This window comes from Parasteatoda tepidariorum, chromosome 3, assembly GCF_982258835.1.
Source record: "Parasteatoda tepidariorum strain Cologne lab strain chromosome 3, Ptep-v5.0, whole genome shotgun sequence".
Taxonomy (NCBI): Eukaryota; Metazoa; Arthropoda; class Arachnida; order Araneae; family Theridiidae; genus Parasteatoda; species Parasteatoda tepidariorum.
Genome location: NC_141757.1, coordinates 108544597 through 108555752, shown reverse-complemented (window position 1 = coordinate 108555752; position 11156 = coordinate 108544597). Strand labels below are relative to the sequence as shown.

The following is an 11156-nucleotide window of genomic DNA, read 5'->3' as shown; positions in this document are numbered from 1 at the left end:
TTTCCGCAATTTCGTGACCAACGGCATAGTTGTAGCAATGTGGTTAGTATTGCGCACTCACCACCTTTATTTGCCCTGAAAAGATCCATCTATAAGAAGCTGATGGGTTTCAAAAAATATATTTTTGTTTCAATTAAATTGTTTTAATTTAAAATTTAATGCCTTGAACTTTCTAAATTATACAATAAACAAATAGGTAAATAAATTATTATAGCGAAAAGACACTTTATAACTAATATTTTAATCAAAATTATTACCATCCCCCCCCAACAACTCAGTATTTGTGGAAGTATTCAGTAGATGAAGCAGTATAAAGAATAGCAAGGAGGAAGAATAATGCAAAATCATGCAACAGAAAAATTAAGTGATAAAGAAGAAGAAGACAAACGTTTCTGTAGTAAAGAAAGAAAATTCAATCAGCCGTTGAATTCTCGTCATTCTTCTTCCCTTTTCCGTCGAAGAAATAAAATTATCGACATGGAGCAGGAAATGAGCATTTCCACTGAGAGAACAAATTTTTATTATTTTCAATGAAGGTTTTTCCATTCCGATCTTATTTTTCCTTTTTTTTCTTTCCTTCTTTAGTTATAAAATTTTAATTTTTGAATATTGTCAGTTCGAGCAATTTGGTTATTATCAATGTTAATAATCAAATAAACTGGTTAGACTAATCTATCACATGATCCCTTGATTAAACTGGGGAGCAAATTTTTTGTTGTATTTATACAAGTACTTGATCTTACCACATTCGGGGGTTCCGCAGAGGACTGATCGTTAAGACACGGTTCCCAGCAGATCACCGAAGTCAAGCATCATTGACTGCGGTCAGTGTGCGGGTGGGTGACCACTTGGATCAGTTTGCGTAGGGAATGAGGGTGTGCGGTATGGGTCCTCATTAAACTGTTCTACCGTAAAGTGCTCGATTTCACGTGCAGGTCGTCGGGCTACCGAAGCGGGGGTGCCGTCCCCTCTGCAGAGGATCAAAATTGTGATGGCATGTCTTCGGATCATCCTCAGGGATGTTTCCCAGACCGTCGCCAATAGCCCATTGTGCAGCTCTAGTGTGACGTAAATGAACTACAACAACTACAACAACAACCTCATTCGGGGTGAGTGGGAATTTAAAATCTGAATTTAATTTTTTTCTGAAAGCTACAAAATTTTTCCAAAATGATATTTTCAGGTTAGTTTATTTTTTGTAAGAATTCAAAAATTCATAAAGAACATATAGACTTATATAAGTTACTGTGAGTGACAGAAATGGGTGGTTGTTGACTTCCACCGGTGAATGTTGACAATCACATAGTCGCTTTGGTAATTGTCCGAAATACATACTACGTCAAGTGCCACTGCCCGGTAGGCTCTACATCAATGTCTTTTTAAGATTCCGTGCCACTGCTCGGTATGCATTCAACTGGTACTCCAAACATTAAAGTTGGGTCGGGATAGGCTGGTTGGTAGGGCACTGGGCTCATGACCAAGAGGTCGTGGGTTCGATCCCCGCCGGCCGAAGATTTCCCGTGTAGTGAATGGTGACTGATGCACGCAAAATCTGTAGATTTACAGAGTCCTCCATGTTCCTTTAACAAATCAATACCTCTGGGGGTACTGCTTCGGGAGTTTCCTTGCCTTCTGCATTGGTTCAAAATTACAAGGCTACGAAGTTGAGCATTAGTAGTCGTAAGTCGGCACTTCAACGTCGGTTATAAAATTAAGTGAAGCAGTAATGTTTCTCATGTTTCTCCCAATTTATTCTCAGCAGATATTAAAATGTCGAATAAATATGATAATATCAACGAAAAAATTAATATCAAGTCGGATATAACATTCATTTCGGACATTCGCCAAAGCGACTATGTGATTGTTGACATTTGCCGGTGAAAGTAGACTTTCTTCTTATTTCGGTCATTTACGGTAGCATATACGTACCTAAACACTTGTCTGTTCTTTTGAAAACACTTCAAACAAAAAGCATATTATCATAACGTATCTCATCATGCATCGAAATACATTATCGTTGGAGAGAAGAGTTTGTGTCATAAAATGTATATTTCATCACTAATCTTCCAATTCAATAATTCACTCTTTATTATTTTAGCCGCTGTTTAATTATGTAATGTATAACTTTTAATAAACTTCGCTTCCCTACTCATCTATCCTCCATTTCGTTAAGAGCACCTACTCATATCTACTAATTATATTTATTTAATGATAAACTCTTATTTTAAAAGGCAATCTGAATTAATAATGCCATAATTCCTCGAGTAAGTCACACTAGGTACTCCTGTACTGTGGAAGTAAATAAAGTGAAGACAACACAAGTGAACATGCACGAGACAAAAGGTTAGCAATATTTATCCCTGCTACCTTTTATGTGCATAAGTGCGTGATTACCAACTGTTTGCACTTGAGTGAATTTCAAAAAATATTGATCAGGAATATATTATTAAATTGCATAAAAATTGCAATCTGTAGAGAGAAACCGATTGCAGATTTGAAATCAGAGACGCAAAAATATCTAAGATCTGCAACAGACAAATAAATTGTTCCCCAGAGTTATCGATTAGTTATTTATTATTCGGGTTACTTTTGTGGTTTTGATGTAAGTACTAGGCAATAAGAAGCTGTCCTATAGGTGCACTGTTGTTGTAGAATTCATAGCGTCTGTGTTGATAAGTTTGCTTTGCTATGTCAACTCTTTAATGTTCTTTTGTGTTTAAACTATCCTTATTTATTGATCATTACTGTTATAAAATATTTTTAACCACTTATTCTATGTTTACTAAGAATTCATAAGTCCAGTAGTAACATGGTTCTGTTTCGTTTCGAAAACCACTGCTTTTGGGATAAGACCGAGTACTACCATCACCCTATAAAGATGATTTAGAACCTCAGGAAAAAGAAAAAGAACATTTAAAAAAAATGTGCTGAAAGTTGTTTTGCAGTCACTCAAAAAATGGAAAACCTCAAAACAAAAAAAGAGAAATTTATTAGGAACCAATATACGTAACAAAACAGTTTTGTTCTATATGGATGTTGTTTTCTACACTAGGGGGCACTGCAAGCTTTTTACTCTCTATACTTCCGGGTTGCTGTTTCAGGTGTATATTGAAACCATTTTGTTCAAAAAGTGATCATTATGTTTTGAGACTTTCTTGAATAGTATTTCTTGTATACGTGCATTTGTTATATGATTTATTATTTGAGTTTAAAAAAGAATCGTCATTTGAAGACCTGTCATTTCAAGACGTAAGAATCGTCATTTGAAAAAAAGAATCGTTATACCTAAAACACTTCTCACCTTGTCAACGATATGCCAACTTCGAAATTTAAACCTAAATGATAATTTGCAATATGAACTTAATCTCGCTGCTCGAACAAATATACTAACACTGAAACATGATGGTGCACCGCTTGCAACGAGATAGACAGTTATAAACAAATAAAAAGAAGCCATATCGGAAATCGAGCAACCATGTCACCTTTTTAACAATACATCTATAAATAACTAAAAAAAAATTTTAATTCAAACTTACCACAATTACTCTTAACATAATTAATATCTTATGAAATATAGAAGATTTGAGCTCAGAAATTATATAATTTATTTTTTTTAAATTAAAAACAAAATTATCTGTTTGAAAATACCGCCTCGCCACAGAATAAGCTGTAATAAGCAGCTGTATACTTTCTAACCGGAAGTGGAGCAGGTCAAGAGCTGGAAATTGTTGTTTATATTTATATTGAAAACACCATCCATTGATGTTTCTTTCAATGAAGATGACAAAAACATATAAGATGTTTATACGGTAAAGGTGTTTTTGTTTTGTTTGTTTTTTTACTGAAAAGGTGGATTTATAGAAGAAAGTGTTTTAGCTGGTCCCCACGAATGCCGAAGTGAAGTGGAGGAAGAAGATAATTACTGCAAATTCTAATTAAAATCTGCTACTTTTTCACTGAATCTCTAATATTTCCAAATTTTCCATAGAATTTGCTTATGCACTTGTTCTTACTTCCCTAGTAGATGGGGCAAGTTTCAGTGGTTTGGCTTTTTCTAGAAAGAAAAAAAAACATTTCTAAGAGGAAAAAAAAAACGGTGCATCTATGACTTTTTCAAGAAGGATATGTTATACACAACTAAATAATGTCTATCTTGATTAAATCTGACGGCTAAGTTGAACGGCCTAGCTCTAATAGGCCTTTGAATTTTACCCCACTCTCCCCTACGTATCTAGTTTCGTAGCAATGTTAGATGTTCTTGTTACAGTAAAAATAAACACCTTCATCTAATTAACCGTTCGCAAACATATTCTCAGGAATATGGTTTAACAGTGATAAGCGAAGCATTCTAAACTAACCACAGTTAATTAGAATTTTTCAAAAAGATGTGCATACACGCTACAAAATCAAGGTCTTGGATATTGATTTTTTGGTACTTGGGAAAAGGCGCGAGCACCGAGTTTCCAGATGAAGCTCCATTCCCCCCAGTACTACAACATTACTGGACCGACTGAATCTTCTTTCCTAAAAGTGTGATCTCCTGACTTTGACAATGACTGCGTCTTTTTGATCGTATACCCTGTTGCACTGCCCCGAAAATAGGGTAAGTGGAGTTTCTTTCCTTTTGCCAGAAATTTTTTTTTTGAAAATTGCAATTTTCAAATGAATTTTGTTTAAGCATTTCAAGATCCAAAAATTACTTGATGTTGAGCAGTTTATGTCAAGGTAAGTAATTTTATTTTGATTTTTGTTGTTTATTATCGTGCTTATATAGCTCTAAAATTAGCTTTCAGATAGAAAGGATAGTGTTATTACAATTCGCGGGCATGAATTATTTCACTAGTTTGAAAGCATGAACTGTAGCAAAATATAATAAACACTTTTTTTTTTACTTGATAAGAAAACAGATCGAGTTACGGGCATTATAAAATATGCATAAATGCGTTGAATTTCTTAATTTTTATTGAAAACGTAAAATGAAAAAACGTACTTTTTAAAATCAGAAATTAAAAGAAAGTATGTTTCCCTGAAACCTTTAATATTTAAAAGTTGTTATTACAAATAGGATAGATAAATGAGCTTTTATTAAAAAAGTATTTTATTATATTGTGTAATATTAAAATTTTCAGGAAATTTCAATTTTTCAGATATTGATCCATATGTATGAATAAACTTTTACAGGCAATATATTTTATGTAGGATTGGACAAATGTGTAAATGTCTCTTTTTTTAATATTTCAATCGAAATCGAACAATGTGTATTTCTATTTTGAAAATTGTATTTATAAATATAATTTCAGAATTTAAAAAAAAAAATCAATTTTCGTAGTTATATTTAGAGCAACTTTTTAGATAAGTGTATAGGGGAACTGGTGTCGACATTAGGCTATTGTGGGTAGCTGAAATATTTCTGCTATTTATCATTTAAAATTTATCTTAAAATTTTCGTCGATTGATAAATGGTATGCTTTATTCATTATTTTGAATGATAGAAAACATCACGGTAGAAATGAATATGCTAATTATTTAGTTTATTATTGTCTTTAGACTCACTTTTTTTTAATTTATCAATAATGAGCTTAAACAAACAAATGTTTCTATAAGGCAAGTTAAGACGCATAGTTCCTGAACATGTAATAGTTTGTCATAATAAATTGAGTTAATTACTTAGACATCACTTATTAGAATATGATTTCTTTATTAATCATTATCAATCATTAACCTCACTAAGTATGATTAGCTTTATAATATATTTGATACATAATTTAAAAATTTTTCCTTAATTGTGATATTAAATTCTTTTTCTGCTGCAACATTTAGGAAAAACTAATGAGTTAGCACATTTAAATTTGTTATTTTCAAAATATTGATTGAATATGAAAATAGATTATTTTTACAGCAGATGGCAAAATGAGTATTAATGCCATTGATTCTCAGCTGGCATTTAATATTGATTTATCAAAAACTACTGTTGAAAATAAAAACCAAATTTGACTTAAATAATAATTTTTTTCTATATAAATATAAAAAATAAATTTTTAATGCAGTACATTATATTTGAAACTGGTTTTAATGAAGCTTAGTAGTTCAAAATAAAGCAATATTTATTAGGCTTTAACATAATTTAAAATGTGCACTGTTAAGATTATTTATATTATTAGATCCTTGTATTGTTAGGTTGAAATTAGTTCCATTTTGATTTTTGTCAATTTTTATCAGTAGCAATTAATGAATTTATGAATTTCATGACTTGACCTTCTCGACCTCAGAATCATTCTTCCTACCAACCATATATACACACACACACACACATATATATATATATATATATATATATATAAATATATATATATATATATATATATATATATATATATATATATATATATATATATATATATATATATATATATATATATATATATATATATATTATATATATGCAGTCAAACCTCATTAACGTCAAATCGATGGTGTTCAGAAAATTTGTTCACGTTGAAAGTAATTCACGGTATCAGTTTAGAAATTTTTGTGATGAAAATCAAACAATACACACTCATTTTCTGTTATCTAAATCTGTTATCTAGTTGTGTCTGTAAATTTATATATACTTCCTTTCAATAAATGTTTTTATTTTGCGCTTTAAATTAATCACTTCTTTACATCTCATAATAAATACAATCAATTTCTTTTTTTGAAAAGAAAAGTAAAGTTATGAAGGAAGAATTAAATGAAAAATTTTTTAATAAGGTTATGAAAAAATTTTGTTCAGACGAAATTTAAAAAAGTGTATTTACTTTCGAAGCTTTATCTTTTTTTTTCTCCTTAAGAGTCTGGGAAAGCAAATAAAAAATTAATGAAAAGTAACGAGCTGATAGAAGAAAAAAAACCTGATTTATTGCGCAAATTAGTGAAAATTACTAACAAAATAACAGTTAATAGTTCACAATTTTGTTTTCTTATTCGCTCATGCCTTCCAAAAGTCTTGGAACTTATCATCTATATCCAAAAATGGTTTGAATTTTCGTTTTGCTTTACAAAATAACGAGCAGTTTAAATTGCTTCGTAAGCATCCATGAGTGGAAAGTAAACCAAAGTATTCGCTAGTAAAATTTCAGAAAAATGTTAGCTCCACACGTGTTCACTTGTGGAAATTCAATATAAATTTCTTAAAACAACCTATAAGAGTGTTGGAGAAATGACCACCCATATTGAACAAAGCATCAACGTGCTCTTTTACAGTCACACCCATGAGGTGAAAGAAAAATCTATTTGTATTGGAGTACAAAAAGACTTTTGTTGTTTCCTGTAATGCCCTCCTCCCTAAGTAATACAGTTCTTTCATTTGACTGCTGTAATGTTGCAATTATCAACATTATAACAAAGCATTCAAAATGCCTACTCTTATAGATATAGATATTGTGAATGATCAGTTTTCTTACCTCTCGGAGGAGAAATGATTTTTTTGTTCATATAAAAAAAAAATTTCCCAATGGTAAAGAAATTCTTGTTCACTTTAAAAGATATTTCATGTTAAATAAAAAATAATATTTTTAAAAACCACGTTTTTGTAGTGGAGAATAATAATTGAAAAATAAAAATTTAAAAAACGAAAAGCGTGGGGAGCGTGAAATACATAACAGTAATGTTATATTAGTGTATGTGTGCTCATGAGAATATGTATATGTATATCTGTAATTGTAATTGTATCTGAATGAGGATGTGTATGTGGAATACGTTTGTGTGTATGCATGTGTATATGTGGATGTGTATGTGGCTGGGCATGTGTATAAGTAAGAAAATGTGTATATGTATGTGTATATGTACCGCTATGTATTTCATGCGCCCCACGTTTTTCGTTTTTCTAATTTTTATTTTTTAATTATTATTCTCCACTACAAAAACGTGGTTTTTAAAAATATTATTTTTTATTTTTTTTTGTGCTCACTTCCAAAATCTCAATTTTTTTTCTCACTGTACACAAAACTTTTCAACTGACATGTGGTACTAATTTGAAATAATCGAATCGAAAACAAAAGACAATAGCGAAAATATTAATTTCTTTTAATTTTAATTTTATTTTACTTTGTATGTCTTCTTTCTCTTCCTTTTCATGCATAATCATTCAATTCTGAAGTCTGTAGCAAGTCGGGAAGTTAGTTTAAAATCGATTACAAAATTCCACCCGAACAGACATACACGAAGGCAAGTTTATATAAACGTGGCAAAATACTTTAAAGTATTATATCCTTATACAATTTGACGAGGAATCGAAAATTAGTTCACGTTAAGGGACATTCATATTAAGCGTGTTCACTTTATAGAGGTTCGACTGTATATACAGATTGATCATAAAATAAGATTCTATGGAGAGCTTACCGTTTGAGTGAGGTTAATAAAATGCTGTAGATGGGCATAATGTCATATGCGTTTTAGAATTGTACCATAAACGATTGCGCCCCTCCCACGCTTACAGTTATGGTGATAGAATTTTCAAATGGCTAATTTTTTTTTCTAGATCGAAGCGTTATCCTTACAGTAGAAAACTTAAAATTGATTTGGAACGATATTTTTAGCATAAGAAATCGCGACGATGGGCCTTTGCCTGGCTTCGGCATTTTTTTATCGCAAACGAGAAGAAAATGATAAAAACCTTTAAAAACAGAGAAGAAATAACTGAGAAAGTATTTGACGTTTAAACATCTTCTACATGGCCGTCTTCACAAATGATCACACTTTGCATCCGATAAATAGTGTATAGCATGGAAGCACGAAATATGTTAAGAAGAATTTGTTGAATCGTACGTATGATACTATTATGATTTTAATTCAGACAACCTTGTTGGATTGGACGAGTATACTGTGAATTTTAAGTATCCTAATAATGAGAAATCCATTGGAGTGAGGTCGGGTAACCTTGGTGGCCACGAAAACAGGAATTGGTGGGACGTAACTCTTTTTCCAAAGCGGTGCATTAGCATACGCTATAGATTGAAATCACTAATATAAACTATCATATTTTTTATGTACTGCAAAGTACTTCCTCTTGCTGGAGTCATTAGAATAGTAGATTTATGATACAGCTTAATGCGATCAACTTAATAACCTATACACTAACAATAATTATAAGCTTAATGTGATCCACTTAATAACCTATACAATAACAATAGTTATAAGCTTAATGCAATTCACTTAATAACCTGTACAATAACAATAGTTATAAATCAAATTGCATTAATATCAAATTATCATTAATAATGATAATTATCATAATTATCATTAATAATATCAAATTATCATTAATTAAAAATCATTAATTAAAAATCATTAATTAAAAATCATTAATATTAAATTGCATTAATATCAAATATCAAATTGCATTAATAATATAAAATTTATTTATATAGTATATTCTCCCCTCCCTCTAAAGGTGGTTACGTAAATGAATTCAAGTTTCAATTAATTGTAAATCATTTGTATCGCCCCTTGAATTTGCTTATACATAATTTTCTAACTATGATCTTTTAATTTAATTAATTAAAAATATCACAAATATTATTTAAAAATATTAGTAATAAGATGTTATTTTTATTTTTTCTCAAGAATCTATTAAAATGTTGTTGTTTGTGTAGAGAGAGAAAAAAGCAAAATTTATTATCTTCTTTCATAGTAAACTGAATTCAAAGCACGTTCAATTCGGAAATTTATTTTTTTCTTCTTTTTGTCCCCAAAAATAATGAATTTCGAATTCGTATAATCCATGAAAAATGCAAGTAATACTTTCATCTGAAAAAAAAAAATGCTTGAATTTTGGATGTTTTATTTATCAGACAATTCATATGGCTTGGAACTAGACAATATTAAATACAGGTCACGTACTTCTTACTTTTAAGAAGTGACACAGAATTTCTCTAGTAAAGACAAAGTCAAATTTACTACTCAAAAAGATAAGCACAAATTTATAACCGAAGTTGGACATTGCAGAATTAAATTGTTGTCACACACTGTTTTCTTTCTTCCAATTTTATTATTATTAAATGAAGAGTAAGCTTGATCCTAGTGTTCTAGTTTTTATTTTATATTTATTAACTAGATCCTATAGATTATCATATTGAGTCAGGGGTGAGCAAATAACCGTCCGCGGGCCACTTGCGGTCAGTTTTTTACAGTTAAAAAAAAAAAAAAAGAAAACTTAAGCAGGTATTAATTGGAGGAGTGCACAGGGAACTGCATAGCAGCTTTTTGGACAAAATCCCATACTTGACTATTTTGCAGTTTTTCAATAATTACATTTCTTTTATCGCTTCTTATTATTATCATCTTTACTTCATATTATTATGCAAAAAAGTTTTTTAATTTGTTCAAAACATTCATAAGAAGTTTCAATTTTAGTTTTCCTTTTTCCTCACCTTAAGAATAATTCTACCTGCATTATCAAACTAGGAGTAGAATAATGTGGTATTAATATCCACCGTTTTTGTTGCAATAAATGCGACGAGTCATTATGTGTTTTACGATCCAGATGTTTATCCTTAGTTTTATATCGTGATTCTACAATGAATGTGTTTTAACGTATGAGGTGGAGTACAATTTGTGTAGTATATATTTTCTTCCTTCAATAAATTTTATTATAAATCTGGTTTAAGTGTATGACTGTGTTTTGAAACCGTTGGAGCTTGGGGCAGTTTGCAATTTCTAATTTAAATGGTTGACAAAACTTTTTTATTCATAATGTTTGTTCTGGAAAAATTATATGACAGTGGAAAATGTTTGCACTTTTAAATGTTGTCTTTAGATTGTAAATCTGAGAAGTCAAACATTAGTGTTTCGATGATAGTACAACGCTCACCCTAATATAGTTTGGTAATCCATCATGCCTAATCCTGAGCTTACGGTAGGTATAATCCGTCAGTCCCCGAGTTAATAAGGAGCTCGAGCGAAGGAGATAGTTAGGCTCTCCCCTGTGTGTACATTAACACTAGAAAGACGGAAAATTAGTATATAACTATATTGCCCAAATGCAGTCAAAATGACTAGATTGTGAATGCGTAAATAAATTTGTTTAAAATTAATTTTTAAAATTTTTTACTTCATTTACAGTTATGTAACAAGTTATTAGTAAATATTAACAATAACAAAAATTATATGTTGTACAA

General features: G+C 30.4%; 1 protein-coding gene across 3 annotated transcripts in view; it reads left to right on the top strand.

Moving 5' to 3' along the window:
* The first annotated feature begins 4263 nt into the window (after positions 1-4263).
* The window catches only part of LOC107438320 (uncharacterized), a 30282-nt gene continuing 23389 nt past the window's right edge, over positions 4264-11156 (top strand). Inside the window, exons 1-2 of one of the 3 annotated variants that reach the window (XM_071184254.2) lie at positions 4264-4603; positions 4679-4725. The gene's annotated coding sequence lies outside the window, so the exon portion shown is untranslated. The remainder of the gene's footprint in view (positions 4604-4678; positions 4726-11156) is intronic. The other 2 variants (XM_087159908.1, XM_016050583.5) reach the window with 2 other exon arrangements.